We start from the raw sequence: 16,280 nt of genomic DNA, 5'->3' as shown, positions 1-16,280 counted from the left end.
GGGGTAAGAGGGTCTGCTACCGACTCTATAGGTATATTCGTAGGGGCTCCCTCTAAGGGAGGCGCGAGGTAAGGAGGAGGTTATTACGGGGCCTAGGCGTTTATAACACTATTCGTAAGTTATTAAAGTAGCTCTTATTATTAAGCTATCTATTCTTATAAGGGACCGAGTATCGTATTAATTACTTCGGTAATCCTTTTATCCGTCCACTTAGCCAGCTTAGCGGGGTTTATAAGACCGCCGCCGCCTAACAGCGCGTTTATATCTAAGTCTATACTAACGCAGCGCGTGGGGTTCGCCAAATTCCAGCTATATAAGCGGCTAGTTATAGGTTAACCGCACTAAGTAAGGCCGAATAATTATATTAGCTAGAATTAAGGAAAGGAAAGGAAAAGGTTTATAAAGAGGTGCAGGATTTACTAGGTTTATACGAATCCGCGGTAAGGGCAGCGCGAGGTCCGAGCGTCGGGTCTATATACTGATTAGCGGTTCCGGCCTTATGCTGGAACAATACTTTCGAGGGGTCAACCCGTAACAGAATCTATAAGCTTAACTAGAAGCCGTAGGTTAAAGAAAGATATAGTTAGAGGTATTTAAGTAATAGAAGTTCGAGTGTATTTAATAAAGTAATATTCTATAGTACTAGTAGTAGAATATAGTAATTAATAAGAAGTGTAAGAAGAAGAGTAAAAGAAGGAGATAAAGCAGATATATATAGATATAGAGAGAATAGTCCTAAAGCAATAATAATAAGCTTTGCTTATTATATAGTAGAGTTAGTATAGTCTTCTTTATATTACGCAGTAGACTTCTTTTTATATAATATATTACGTAGTAGACTCTATTATATAATTGACTTTTTGCCTCGGCTTGTATTTTATATCTCTATATTAATAATTATGCATTAATAATTAGATATTAAGATAGGTAAATTAGTATAAGGATATATATATCTTTTTACTTCGGATTGTATAGCCTATAACTATAAAGTAGTTATTACTACTGGATATTAATACCCCCTCGTAAGCTGGACTATCTAGCTTAGATTAACTTAATACGTACTATATAAGGTGTTAAAGCTCTTCTTTTTCTGTGTTTCTTCTTCTTAGTTATAATAAGTAAATAAGTTCATAATAATTTATACTTACATTAAAAGATAATTGTTTAACTTAGGTAAAAGAATCTTTATAATAGGGAAAGAATATCCTAACTATATTATTTATAGTAGGAAAAGCCTATATAAGTAAGAGGCTACTAACTCTTTATAGGAAAATTTCTATTTTGGACTAAAAACCCTATAGCTTTCCCCTAATTTCGTTAATTAAGTAGCTATTAATATTTGAATTTAGTTAATAAAGTAAAATTAAGCTTTCTATACTCTACTAAAAGTTCTTTTATGGTACCTAAATTTATATAGCCACTAAGAGTTTTATACTTAAGAGCAGCTAAACCCTTAGTTGATATATCGGCTATATTAAAGTCTGTATTAATAATTATGGGTTTATTTTTCCTGTTCAAGTGTAATTAACAGCAGTAATGATATTGCCTATCGATATATTTTACCCTTGTATAAAATTCAGGATTCTAGGTTATTTTCTTCGCCCGTTCGTTATGAACTAAGACTATAGGGGTTTATAAAGATATATCTGACCCGAGGCCTATAGTAAGATCTTAATCTAGGTTATGGATATATACCACTTCCTTATGAAATTTAGTTAAAGCTATATATTCGGCTTCTATGGACAATAAGGCTATAGTTTTTTGTTTCTAAGAATTTTAGCTTATAGAATTATTTAACCTTATATAGCAGGTATTACCGCCTATTAAAGTTCTGGCTTCCAGTATATATAACTAGCTCAAATTAGAGTAGCCGAATATATTAAGGTCTTGATTATAATCGTAAATAAGACCGATATTAGGATAGGTATTTAAATAGGCCTAGACCCTATTAAAAGCCATTTAATAGTCTTTAGAAGGATTACTTATAAATCTTATATATCTATTAACTATAAAGGCTAGGTTAGGTCTAGTATATAGTGATAAGTATAGTACTGCTCCTATTTGCTATTAATATTAACTTATATTAACCTGGTAGGTAGTTTCCTAGTTAGGAAACAGAGTTATTATAGTAATAGTAGGAGTATTAGCCGGTTTAAGGCTTTGTTTTTTATACCGCTATAGTATTCTATTAGTATAGGCCGTTTAACTTATATATATTCCTTTTCTTTCGGAATTAATATTTATTATCTCTTACTCCGCTATCCGTATCCTACCTTAAGTAGCTGGGAGTTAGAATTCCGACTATACAGTCTTTTTCTAATGCCTATAGGGGGGAAAACCGTGGTATAAGACTTAGGAAACTAGTATATAACTTAGATAAAAACCCCTATGCCCTCCTCCTTTAGGGTTACTACCTTATACGGGTACTATAGCGGCCCCGTTACTAACTTAATATATATCCGAAACTCGTGGCTTTTTTTCTAGGAAGCCTATAACGTTTTGCTTATAGCGGCTTCAAAGCCGACTATATACTCGATTAACGGCGTGCGCGTGGTTATCTCTGTTTTGTTTTTATGCGCCTTCCTGTGAGCTCTACGGCTAACCCCTGCGTGCCCACTACGGGTAACTTATATATACGCTTCCTAGGGTTTAAAGCTCCTAAGCTTCCCTGTTTAATGGCTATAGGTGGAGCTAACACGGGCTATATGCCTACGCAGAACGCTTATATAATAGCGTAAGAGGCTGCCTCCGTATCGTGGAAGAGACGCCGCGTATTTTACTCACGCGCTTAGGGATAGCGCGATACTGTCTTCTTGTTTTCTACGGTAGGGCGACTAACTCCCCCCGGGTACCTGTTAACGACTAGCAAAGCCGGGCGGAAGGTGGGTCTAACAGGCCCCCTATTTAACCCTTACCGTATATACTAAGGCAGATAAGGGCCCTCTAGAATAGGATCCGAGTAGCGTAAAAAAGGAAAAGGGGTTCCTTATTTGCGTGCGCCTCTAGCCAGATTCGAACCGACCCGGTCACCTCGACTATATACCAGGTATACCACTACTATACTATAGAGGCTTTCGGAATTAGAAGTAATTTAATAGCCTAATAACGTACTTAAGGTTCCTGGATCGTTAAGGGATATATTATTAGATTATTCTATATAAAACTAATTTATAGTCTTTTTATTAGAACTTATTATAATTATATTATTAACGTGATATATTAATAAGGCTTCTTTATTATCTTTATAATATCTAAAGATTCTATTATCTATAAGTAATACCTTAACTCCTTAATTATTAAGCATTTTAGTAAGGTACTAATATTATTAACTAGGGCTTTGTTTTAACTCGTATAGTGCCTTATTAAGCTTATATATTCGACTATTAGCCTTATTTTGGCGTTTAAAAGTAGTAGGCTATATAGTATAGATATTCTTAATATCTATATTAGCGTGTATAAACGCATTTATAATATTTAGTTATTTGAATTTCTAACCAAGACGCACTCTAAGGATAAGGGCTAACCTATGGCTTTTCTTGTCTATAGGTAGTACTATAGGTTTCAGGGTAATTTATACCGAGTACCTAGTTAAACCTTATATAACCCAGCGGGCCCTGTATCTTATAGGCTTTCCGATATTATCGGATTTCACTTTATAGACCTACTACCCTCCTAAGATCTGTGGGCTTCGTTTCCCTTTTTAAGAAGTGTATTAAGGTTAATAACATTCTAGGTATTTCTTTTATTCAATTCTGAAATCCTAGCTTCTGTAGCCTCTATCTAGTAATCATTTTACGGCCTTTTAAAGCTTGTTTATATATAGCTGGTTTAAGTATAGTACTTATAGTTAGGAGTATAGACTCTATCGTAAGCTATTAAAAACTTCCTAATAGAGTATTATCTGATAAATATAGTAAGGCCTTACTTCTTTAATCTATAAATTAATCTAAGGATTTATAGATAAACTCCTTATAGCTTCCCTTTTAGTAAAAGACAGAAGCACTACTTCTATATATTCTAGAGGCCTTCGGGACTATAGAACAACCTTATTATCACCTTTATAAGGACCTAATGATCCTATTTATAATAGGTTTCTTTTAGCGATTTATAGTCCCCGTTAGAGCCCTATTACTACTCTAGGAGGTAGCCCTTAAATTCTATTCTTTGTAAGAAAATGTAGTTTCTATACGATCGCTTTAAAGAAAGTGTTGGTCCGATTTATTAGAATAACTAAATTAGACTCCTCGCGCTTTGTTAAAGTCTTTGAAACCTGATTTTTAGTAATATATATATCTCGAACCCAGATTATTCTTTTTAAATCTAGATTATAAACCTTATAGTTATAATTATTAAAGCCTATTAAAGCACTATGTATATTCTATAGCCCTAATTGTTTAAGGCTAGGGTCTATATTTCGATAATATAGTATAGACCCCTATACCTTAATATTTAAAATATCAGGCTTTTTATTATTATTTAGCTTATAAGACGTCGTAAAGTCTATAGCCAAATTAGGAGCTCGGTTACAAATCTAGAGTACGTTTATTCCGACTAGGGTATTTGTTTATTCCGACTGGGGTACCATTTTACAGCCGGTGCCAGCCGCCCACGATTATTAACTTTCTATTTATATATATATAGGATCAGTTATTTCAATTACTAAGTAAGTTATATTATTCAGATAGTCTTTTTGCCTTTAGACACGATCGTCTTTTTGCCTTTAGACACGATCGTCTTTTTGCCTTTAGACACCATAGTCTTTTTGCCTTTAGATACGATCGTTAATTAACTATAACGACTTATCTTCCTATAACTTAATTACACGCCCCGTCCCAGCTCTTCTTACAGCCTGCGCATAGCCTTATCCGTTCCCGACTAAGATCTAGGCGGGACTAGGTTATCTCCCACGAAATTTAGGCTCGATTAACCACGACCCCTCCCTCCATGTTATCCACGCCTTTAACTCTGACCCCGACTCCAAGGGCGATCACGACCTTATCGTTATTTTAAGAACCGAGCGGCGAACAGGCCATTTCGACGTTATTAAGCGTTAAAGATAGATGCATAATTATAAAGGATAAAAAAGTCGAAATCGTGGTTATATAATCTAACTTCGTTTTTTTTTTTGAAAAAAAGAAAAGCGGTTATAATCGTGGGCGGCTGGCACCGGCTACAAAAATGGTGCCCCAGTCAGAATAAACAAATACCCTAGTCGGAATAAACGTACTCTAAATCTAATCTATAGTTATTACTACTTTACCCTGTAGATAAAAAAGTACCTCCAAAGAATATAATAGAGTCCTAAGTTTAATAAGTATTATACCTATTACTCTTTTAATGGAGCCTTAGGCTTCGTGTGGATAAGAGGGATTTATATAAAGTATAGCTTCTATAAAAAACGTTTTAACAAATCGTTGAAAATATCGCTTCCCTATCGGTATCCACTTCTTTAATAGTGGTTTTGGATATATTTTTAACTTATAACTTCTCTTTGGTAACAGCCTTAGTAATAGGCTCCTTGGAGTTATTAGGTACTAAAATAATCTAGATATATGTTATTAATCAATCCTAAATTAATAAGATCCAGCGTTTTTGATTATAAGTTATAGGTATAATAGGGCCGTATAGGTCTATATAAATAAGCTTTAAATAGGTATATATCCTATTTTTATTATCCTAATACCTATTAGCTAAAGTAATAGGTTTTATACTTTTATAGATATAGTAGCTATTAATCTTTTATAACTTTTCGTTAGATATGTATATATCTTTTAGAAGTAGGGCAGTTTAAGATAAACCGCTTGAAGCCTTAGACTTTATATAACCTAGCCGGTGATACTATAAATATAGTGTATTCCTTAAATAAGGTGATCTTCCTTTTAGCTTCTTTCTTTTTTATATTTAAAACTTATTATTAGATATAAATAGCTTGGGGGTTTTAACGCGTATAGACCGTACTATGGTCTAGTAGAGACCTTTATAGAAGAAAGCAGTAGTATATTATCTCAAGGATTTATTATTAAACAGTATTAGTCTTTTATTACCTATAAGACCCTGAGTATTTTCAGTATCTAAGACAGGAAGGCTAGAAATATTTATACCTAGTTTAGGAAGATATAAATAATCCTTTAAAAAAAGCTGTTTACTAATATTCTTAAATTTAGGTAGAGTATCTCTAATTTAAGTTATTAAAATACTCTTTACCCGCCCCTATATAGCCATTTTGGATATACATTTAATAGAAATAAATAAACCCTTATTAGATATAATATAAGACGTCACTCTATTATCGATATAGAAATGATATTCGATAGCTAAAGGGCACGAAGGTAGTTAAACTTTATGTATTTATTCCACTATTTGATTTATATTGACATCTATGACTTATTGTTAATATAAGATAGATTAATAGTTTAATACATCCTCTTTATCTTCTATTATATCTAATTTTTCTGTATAGATAGGTAATAGATATATATTTCTAAGAATAACGTCTCTATTAATAGTAGGATTTCTAGTATTAATAGTAAGGCTTATTAACGTTATTATATAATATTAGTAACCTTAGAGTCGGTTAAACTATGTTCTCTATCTATATCTTAAGGTGTAAGTTTCATAACGTTTTATTCTTTTATAGATAGTTAGTCTCTTTTAGATAGAAGATTTAGAATCTGCCGATCTCTTTTAGACAAATTAACTAATTGAGATTTAGTACTTTTATCTTTTTCCTCGAAGACCTTTTACTGTTTAGCTACCATAGATTTAAACTAATTAGGTTTGTGCCTAAGGTATAATTTAAAGTAATCGGTAATATTATAACTAACTTTACTATCGTGGTTATAGTGTTTTGCTTTAGCCTTTTTCTAAAGTTTTAAGGACTTTTTATATCTTTTATTTCAGAGTAAAGTAGTATTAGAGTGTTTTAGTTTAAGAGAGCAGTAATTAATTCGCCTATAACCATATTAACAGAATATTCTTGAATATTATAGTGCAGGGCTTAAGCTATTTAGCTAGTAATAGAATTATATCTATTCTTAAGGCTATTCAAGATTCAGGTAAAAATGACCGTATCTAATAGCTTTATATTACGAGTTTATAGCTTAATAATCTTTTCTTATACCTTATATAGAAGGATTTCTAACTTAGAAGAATCTGATACTATAGGGTTAAATAGTAAGTGTAGAACCTTATAATTAGCATAGAAGTCTTTAGCTTTCTATAAGTCTTTAAGCCTATCCTATATTTCGTATAGAGTATTAAGGTTAAAAACATAGGTTAAAGGTCTAGCTGATAATGTAGATATAGTATCTCCTATACCTTTTAAAGACTCTTTCTTTTATTTATTAGAAGGGCTAGCCGGAAGTAGGGTTATAACCTCTTATAAGAGCCATCCTTTCCGAAAGAAATAAGCTTTAATATTAAGAGTTTACGTTTTATACCCTTCGCGACCTAGAACTTTAGAGATAGAAATCTCTTTAATATCTTCGTTATATCCTATTTTGAAATAAATAATAATAGAATAAAGTTGTATTTTATAGTATAAATACTAAGGGAATTAGAACCAAGAACGGTATTTAAAACCGTTTACCTTTATAGATAATATCTTATATATCAGATATATACTAAGCTATAGCTAAGTATATATCTAGTTAATTATAAGTTATTATCACGGGTTAACCCCTCGATATTATAGTTCCGGTTTAAGGCCGGAACCGCTAATTAGGACGTATATCCGACGGTTAGACCTCGCCCTACCCTTACCGCGGATTCGTATAAACCTAGCAAATTCTATACTTCTCTATAAACCTTTTCCTTTTCTTTCCTTAATTCTAGCTAATATAATTATTCGGCCTTACTTAATACGACTAACCTATAACTAGCCGCTTATATAGCTAGAATTCAGCGAACTCTACGCGCTATATTAGTATAGACTTAGATACGAACACGCTATTACGCAGCGGCGGTCCTATATGCCCCGCTAAGCTAGCTAAGTAAACGGATAGAAGGATCACTGAAGCTATTAATACGATACTCGGTCCCTTATAAGAATAGATAGCTTAATAATAAAAGCTTTTTTAATAACTTACGAACAGTCTTATAAACGCCTAGGCCCCGTAATAACCTATCCCTAGCCTCGCGCCTCCCTTAAAAGGAGCCCCTATAAATACACCTATAGAGTCGGTAGCGGGCCCTCCTACCCCGGCTACCTCTACTCCCCCCTAAATCGAAGTCCTAAAGGAACTATATTAGGAACTATGTCCGCTATATACTAAGCCTTTACTATACCCTATAAAGTTTAGTAGCAGGTAAACAGAGTACGCTACCTAATCGTAGCAGAGAAATAATAAGCTCCTATTAAATAAACACTTATTTAATAACTAAACTAAAATATAATACTATATTAACTTATATCTTGAAGGGAGTGCTTAGTAAATAGTGTTAGCCTTCTATGCTAGTAGGGGGCCAAGAGGTACCCGCGACCTAGAATCGTTCCTTACCTACCTAGACTGTATATATAAAGACTAGAATAAATAGCCTCGCGCGGCCTTGGCGCTATATTACCTTAGATAGCGTAAGGAATAAACCTTCGTATAGTTCCTATTAAAATTTAAGAAACAGATCGCCTAAGCAGGTAGCAGCGAGTAGGTAGACTTAGCGAAGATCACTTTCCTTAAAGGAGCCCTAAGCCAGAGGCTACGTAGCGCCTTAGTTACTATGAAATTACGCTATAACTATCTAAGCTAGGTTATTAAGGTCTAGAGTATCGCCTAAAAGCTAAAAGGCCTATAGCTAACTAGCTAGAATACTTATATACCGAATTAAACCCGGAACAAGAGACCAACGCTAATAAAGATATTATAATAAACGGGATTAATTAGGTCCGGCCTAACACGACTATAAACCGACCTCGCGATAACCAGGAATACCAAGAGTATAGGAGGAAAGGATATATCTATACAAACTATACGTCCCGGGATAAGGGCTCGAAGGCTAAGAGGAGCCCGTACCACAAAGGGTTAGGCTAGGGATAGTAATATTACTATAAGTTTAGATAGTTCGGATAATAAAAAGTCAGAAAAAGAATAGCTTTAATATAAAAACAGGTATTAAAGCTAATAGCCGCTTTATATTAGGAGTAGGAGGCGTTTAAATACCTAGCTAGCGGCGACTTAGCCCTAATATTAACGCGAGTAAATAAACGATATATATATACTCTTATAGATACGGGTTATAACTACCATATTACGATAAATAAACGCTTTACCTAAAGACTTTAGTTACCGTTAATCGATAAAAGAAAATAACTACTAAAAGAATTCTCGGATATGGCTAAGCTAACTATTAACGCCGGGATCGCCGCGTTTAAGCTTAAGATTAGCGGCTATACTTAATGAGTCTTTGTCTATATAGTAAAAGGACTATATTAATATATATTTTTCGGGAAGCTATAGCTAGAAGATAATAACGTTGTATATTATATAAAGAATTATAGGTTATATTATAGAGTCGCCGATATTAACCTACTACTAGTAGGCGAAAATGAACTAGCCGATATATAAGCTATCTGTAATATAAGGCTAATCTCGGGGTCGGTATTTACGGCCACGATACGATAGATAAGAAAAGGGTTAAAGGGAAAAGAAAGAGACGAGCTTAATGCCTTAATCTATGCTATTAGTATACGGGATATCGATAAGGCCCACTATAAAGAGGAACTAGTAAACCGTCGGGACTATATCTCTACGAATATACTATAAGAGTTCGGCGACCTCTTCGCGCCTAATAAGGCTAACGACTTACCCCCCCCCACTAACCTAGCATCGACTATGAAATCACCCTAAAATAAGGTCCCGATAAGCTTAAGCCGACCCTACTATAAGGGCCCCTGAACGGTATATTAAGGAAAGAGTTATTAATACTCCGGAAAACACTTAACGGCCTAATAGATTTATATAAGCTAGTAGCTTAGCGGCGGCTATACCGGTTCTATTTATAAAGAAGCTAAGGGATAGGTTACGCTTTTATTATAACTATAAAGCCTTAAACGCGATTACTTAGCGAGATCGTTACCCCCTCCCTCTAATCACTAAGACCCTATATAACCTAGCTAGCGGTAAGTGGTTTATAAAGCTTAATATAATCGCTGCCTTTTATGAAATCCGTATAGCTCCCGGATATAAAAGTAAAATAGCCTTTAGAACACGCTTCGGTCTCTTCGAGTAGCTAGTATATCCCTTTAGACTAAGCGGCGTACCCGTTACCTTTAAACGCTATATTAACTAAATACTATAAGATTTCCTTAATAACTTTAATACTATATATATCGATAACGTCCTAATCTATTTTGGTGGATCTTATAAAGACCACGAAGCGAAGGTCCGGCTAGTATTACGTAGGATTATAGACGCCGGCCTAAACCCAGACCCGGCTAAATATAAGTTTAGTATAATAATAGTAAAATATCTAGGGTTTATCGTTATAGTTAATAAAGGAGTATCTTACGACCCTATGAAACTAAAGGCTATTCGTGACTAGGAGGCGCCTACGTTTATAAAAGGAGTATAAAGATTTTTAGGGTTCGCGAACTATTACCGGATATTTATTTACGACTTCGTAGATATTATAGCCCCCCTCTTAGCACTAATTAGGGAACCAAAGAAACGCCGCCTTTAAGGAGCTAAAACGACTTTTCTAGATAAAACCCGTCTTATAATTATAGAACCCCGATTATAAAATAATATTAAAGACTAACTACTCGGGTTATATATTAGGTGGTATCCTATCATAGGTAAGCGAATAAGGACGTCGCTATATCATCGCGTCCTACTCGCGTAAACATACCCCGGCGGAGTATAACTACCCTATTTATAATACGGAGATATTAGCTAGTATAAGCTATATACTCGTTTAAAAGGCAGAACTAACGAGCTATAAATAATTTATAATATTATCGGACTATAAAGCCCTTAAGTACTTTATAACTAAACGGTCCCTTACTAAAAGGCAGAGCCGCTAAGCTAGCGAACTAGCCTACTTTAACTTTATATTAGAGTACCGGTAAGGTATTAGGAACTTCGCGGCGGATACGCTATCCCGCCACGAATAGGGCGCCCTAAAGGACCACTCGGATAATTTAGAATAAGGATAAGTAATTTAATTAATACCTAACGCTATGATCCTTATAATAGTCTCCGAACCAGCTATATAAAGGACTTCCGTTAAGCGTGTATTCGAAATAAACAAAGGTCTTTAGCGACTTTAGGATAACACTATAACGACCGACCCTTAGTATCAAGGTATTCTTATAATAATCACCGCAATAGCTTATAGCCTCGACCCGTCCCTTAGACTATAACTATAGATCGCGGAATACTCCCTTAACCCTATAGGTTACATAACTTTCTAGGATCGTCTTTAGGTCCCGAGCTCTAAGGAAGACTCGCCGCTAAGGGGAGGCTTTGCAGAGGCTATCCATAACTCTATTATCGGCGGCTACCCGGGTAAGGAGAATATAAGCGCTATAATAACCCGATAATTCTTTTTACCGGGTATAAATAAGGATATATAGAAGTTTATCTATAACTATAACCCGTTTAATAAAAGTAATTAGTAACGGAATATAAAGCGCGGACTATTAAAGCTATTACCTATACTAAAGCGAATTCGTAGCCACCTTATAATAAACTTTATAACGGACCTACTACCTATTAATAAAGGCAGGGCACGCTTTCTAAAAGTAATTATAGACCGGCTAATCAAGTTAGTAATATTAAAAGCAATAATAACAATAAAAGCAGAAGCCTATACAGAATACTTCCTAAACTACTATTTTCGGTTCCACGGTATACCCCTTTTAATTATTAGCGAGTAAGGCTCGAATTAGAGTAAGAGGTTCTAGTAATACTTTTATAAACTTATAAGGATTAAGTAGCAACCTAGTATAGCTTATTACCCTTAAACTAATAAAGGGCCTAACGAACTAAATTAAGATATCCAGGCCTACCTTTATACCTTTGTATACTATTGCTAGGATAGCTAGGGTCGCCTATTACCCGCCACGCAGTTATCGCTTAATAGCAGGAAAAGCTCGATAACCTAGCTAAGCCCTTTCTTCCTAAAACACGGGTTTTATATCGACCCTATCTAAATCTATAACCCTTCGCCTATACACCTAAAGGCAGCCGCCGCCCACGATCTACTAAGTCGCTTATGAAGGAGTATAGAGTTCATATAGCCTACTATAGCCTCGAAGCAACTATAAAATAAGGAAACCGCGAATCAGCGGCGACTCCCGGCGCGACGCGTTAAAGTAAAAGACCTCGCCTAGCTATCTATAGCTAGCTACTCTACGCCTAGGCCTTCGAAGAAACTAAGCTAGCTATACCAGAAATACTGGGTAATAACAATAATTAACTCTTATATTATTAAACTAAATATACCCTTAGGTATATATATCCGCTTCTATATTAATATCCTAAAGTAAGCTAGCTGTAACCCATTCCCCGGCTAAGTTATAACCGACCCCTAGCCCGAACCGATTAAAAACACACTCCACGGTAATAAGGAGTAAAACGTAAAAAGTATCTTATACGCATAGACTAAACGGTAAGGTCGCGGCATATAATATAAGGTACTAGTATACTAAGCGGGATACACAGAACCTATTCTGGAGCCACTAGACGCTATAAAGGATACTAAGGTGTTAGACGTTTTCAAAGCAGAAAATAGCGCCGCCAATAAGAATAATAGGCCTTTATAAGATTATACTATAAAGAATACGCGAAAATAAAAGGACCCTAATATAAGGGGAGCATAATCTATAATCGTAAGTTAATTAAAGGGGGGGAATTCACTAGCCCCCTTACCAGTTTCTAAGGAGGTAAGTAATGCCTCTGTAAAGGACTTTAAGTAGCGATATTATTGCCTGGACCCTCCTAGGTGTTATTAATACTACTACTAGTAATAGGACCGCCACCTCCCTAAAGGGCTGAGAGGATACCTTCTAGGAGGCGCGTTATCGCTACGCCATATAAGTGAACCTCGCGGCGGAGGGCCGCTACCTCGTAGCGGAGACCCTCGCCGTTATGAGTATAGGCGGGGGCAGAGTTAGCGGCGGCGGGGCCGGGGGCTACCTCGAATAAAGAGGTATACTAGTCGCTATAAGCTAATTTATAGGCCTCGCGGAGCTAAGCCAGAGTTAGCAGCGACCCAGAAAAGGATATAAAAGACACTTATATGGTTATTATTAGGGTTATCCCGTATATCGCGTCCCGTGTCGGCCAGGGGGTTAATAAATTAGATAGTATTAGCGGGGAGCTAAAAGGTTAATCGTAACTACTTAGCCCACGAATCGTAGAGAACATATAGGATTGCACGTATAAGAGCCGATAGCGTATTTATAGTTTTTAGGATTACTACGAGCCGCGCCGGGCCCGGATTAGGTATAGTATATTTAACTAAATTTTATTTTAATACCTATAATACGGTTAGTATAAGGATAATAAAAGGCCTTACGGGGGTAACCGGGGGGTAAGCGGGGCCGCGCTACCGCTTATTAGGTGTGGCGGCTACCGGAGTATTAGTAAGGCCCTTATAGCTAGGTATAGAGACCCGTTATATACCTCGTTATTACCGGGGATCTTACTGGTACCTACTATCATACGGTTAGCCTCCTCGGCTACTTCCTAGGCAGAGGGGGAGGGGGAGGCGATATCGCTAATAGCCGGCTACTCTTCGATAATACCCTCGCGGGTATAGCGGGCGCTATAGCGGGATATAGATATCTAGATATACTCTATTAGCTATAACCTAACCGGATTAGCGCGAGGACTTATCGGGAGACTTACGATAATTAATTAAATATTTAAAAAGGATAAGATTTATTAGATTAACACAACGCTACGAGTATAGAGACTACGCCACGAGTTAAGAATGATATGACTCTTAGCACGGAATAAGCGACGGAGCTTATTACTAAAAATAACGTTATAGGCTTATAAGGAAGGAATTAACTATAAATAAAAAACCAGGTAAAGCTACGCTTATACTACGACATTAAACTACGGAATATAATACAAGCCTATAAAGCTATTTATTATAATAATTTATTAATAAAGAAAAAGGAGTAACCGGGCGTTTTTAATATAAAGAGTAAGCGCTTAGAGTAACGCGGAACGCTAGCCACTTAGGAGCAAAGTCACCGTAAACGCTACGCGACTCGAATATATCCGATATAAAGGAGGATACACGCCTCCCTCGTAACGCGGTAAGGCAAACCAGATTTAGCGCTTAGTTATTACGGCCCCCAGGGGGGGGGGGGGGGGGGGGGGGGGTTAATATCACGGGTTAACCCCTTAACAATATAGTTCCGGTATAAGGCCGGAACCGCTAATTAGTATATAGATCCGATACACGGAGCTCGCGCTACCCTTATCGGGGATTCGTATAAACTTAGTAAATCCTATACTTCTCTATAAACCTTTTCCTTTCCTTTCCTTAATTCCAGCTAATAGAGTTATTCGGCCTTACTTAGTATAACTAACCTATAACCAGCCGCTTATAGTTATTATATATAAAATAGTATCATAGTATAGTAGTATAATAGTATAATAGTATACTAGTATAATAGTATAATAGTATAATAGTATAATAGTATACTAGTATAATAGTATAATAGTATACTAGTATAATAGTATAATAGTATAATAGTAAAGATATAGCTTCTGTATATATTTAATTACTGCTTTTAATAAGACTTATCTTTATATCTTTTCTGATTTTGTCTTTATAATAAGTAATTAAATTGTTTATAGGTTAAAGATATTAATAACCCTTATTAGTCGGAAGAGGTAATTATGCCTATAAAACGGGACCCTGGAACTAATAGAACGGAACCGTGTAACCTATATCGGTTAGAAGAGGTAATTAAATCGATAGAAAAGAGCTATGGATTCCTAAATAGAACCGCGACCAATAGAAAAAAGCCGTATAATACGATTCCTAATAAGACGATCTAGGAGAATAAAAGCCGGGACCTAAGTTACTTTAAAGTTAAAATTAATCTTAATCTTTATCGGTAAGATAATAATAATAATAGTGATATTATTTAACGTCTAGGGGATCTCTAAGAAGAGCAAAGGACGCCTAAAGTGGTCGTCCGCCTTTGCATATAATTTAAGTATAGTGTTTATATAGTGCTACGTATATACCATAATACGATAAAAGAAAGAGTATAGACACCAGAAGAAACTGTGTGCGTTAGTGGACACCTAGGAGGTTCATGGATTTATGGTTTACGGAGCCGCGGGGCGTTAAAAGCCTACTAGATATAATTTCGTAGTAGGCCGTATAGTATCCCTGCCTATACCAAGAGGTGTTATACGAGTCTTCCGCCTATATAGCGGCCGTTTAAGCCCGTATCTTAAGCGGCCATCGATCCCTTAGGGGAGGTAGGTAAGATCAGAGATATCCAGGGTAGTTAATTAAGGCGAGCGCCTAGTAGCGTTATAACCTATTAATAGCTTAAGTGGGTGTATTATACTATAGGGCTAAAGTAGTGGCAAACTCTTAAGAAGAAGTTTATCGTGACTAGATATTAGATAAAGCTAGGCCACTCTAGGCCTAGCTATTAGGAGACGTGTTAGCAGCGTCCGGCCTATAGGGCGGCCCGGCCTGAAGCTATATAGCAGAAGAGAGGGTGGGCGGGGATCTTATCTTTATTATAGGAGTATATTAGGAGGGTATCCTCGTGGTTAAAGCGGGTATAATAGGCGGCGAAATCGCTATATAGTATACGGGCTGCTAGCAGCTAGTAAAGCTATTAGCGGTCTAGGGCTAGGAGCTCCCCGGTGGGTTTAATAGACGTATCTAAGGGTAGATTATCGTAGCCCCGGGGCTTATTCTCTTACTACTAAGTCTAAAAGGCTTCCTTACCGGCTAACCTTACTTATCGTTTAGCGTGGCTATATATAGGCTTAGGCGCGAGGTAGAGGCGTACATACGCGCCTTCCTTTATAAGCCGGTCCGTAAATTTATTACCCGGGATCCTTATATAGCCGGGTAACTACCGTATTAAGATAATAGGATTACGGGCTTTTTATTAGAAGTCTAGGAAGGCTTTTTATAATAAGACCGTAGTAAGCGGTCCGTTAATACCCTAGATAACCGAGGTGTTATTAAGGTATACTATGATAAAGGCGGTCTATATATCTATAATAAGAAGGGCAGCCCTGAGGCCGGCCCTAGCGCCTTTAATCTTAGCGTTAAAGACTTTGGCGTTT

At 36.1% G+C, this 16,280-nt stretch overlaps 1 non-coding gene across 1 annotated transcript; it reads right to left on the bottom strand.

The window, feature by feature from the left end:
* Positions 1–2,997: 2,997 nt before the first annotated feature.
* Positions 2,998–3,072, bottom strand: ACRALDRAFT_t86. The gene has a single exon. It is a non-coding gene; the product is annotated as a tRNA-OTHER (tRNA).
* Positions 3,073–16,280: the final 13,208 nt, after the last annotated feature.

Source organism: Sodiomyces alcalophilus, assembly GCF_042370955.1.
Source record: "Sodiomyces alcalophilus JCM 7366 unplaced genomic scaffold ACRALscaffold_2, whole genome shotgun sequence".
Taxonomy (NCBI): Eukaryota; Fungi; Ascomycota; class Sordariomycetes; order Glomerellales; family Plectosphaerellaceae; genus Sodiomyces; species Sodiomyces alcalophilus.
This window is presented reverse-complemented; position numbering and strand designations above follow the sequence as displayed.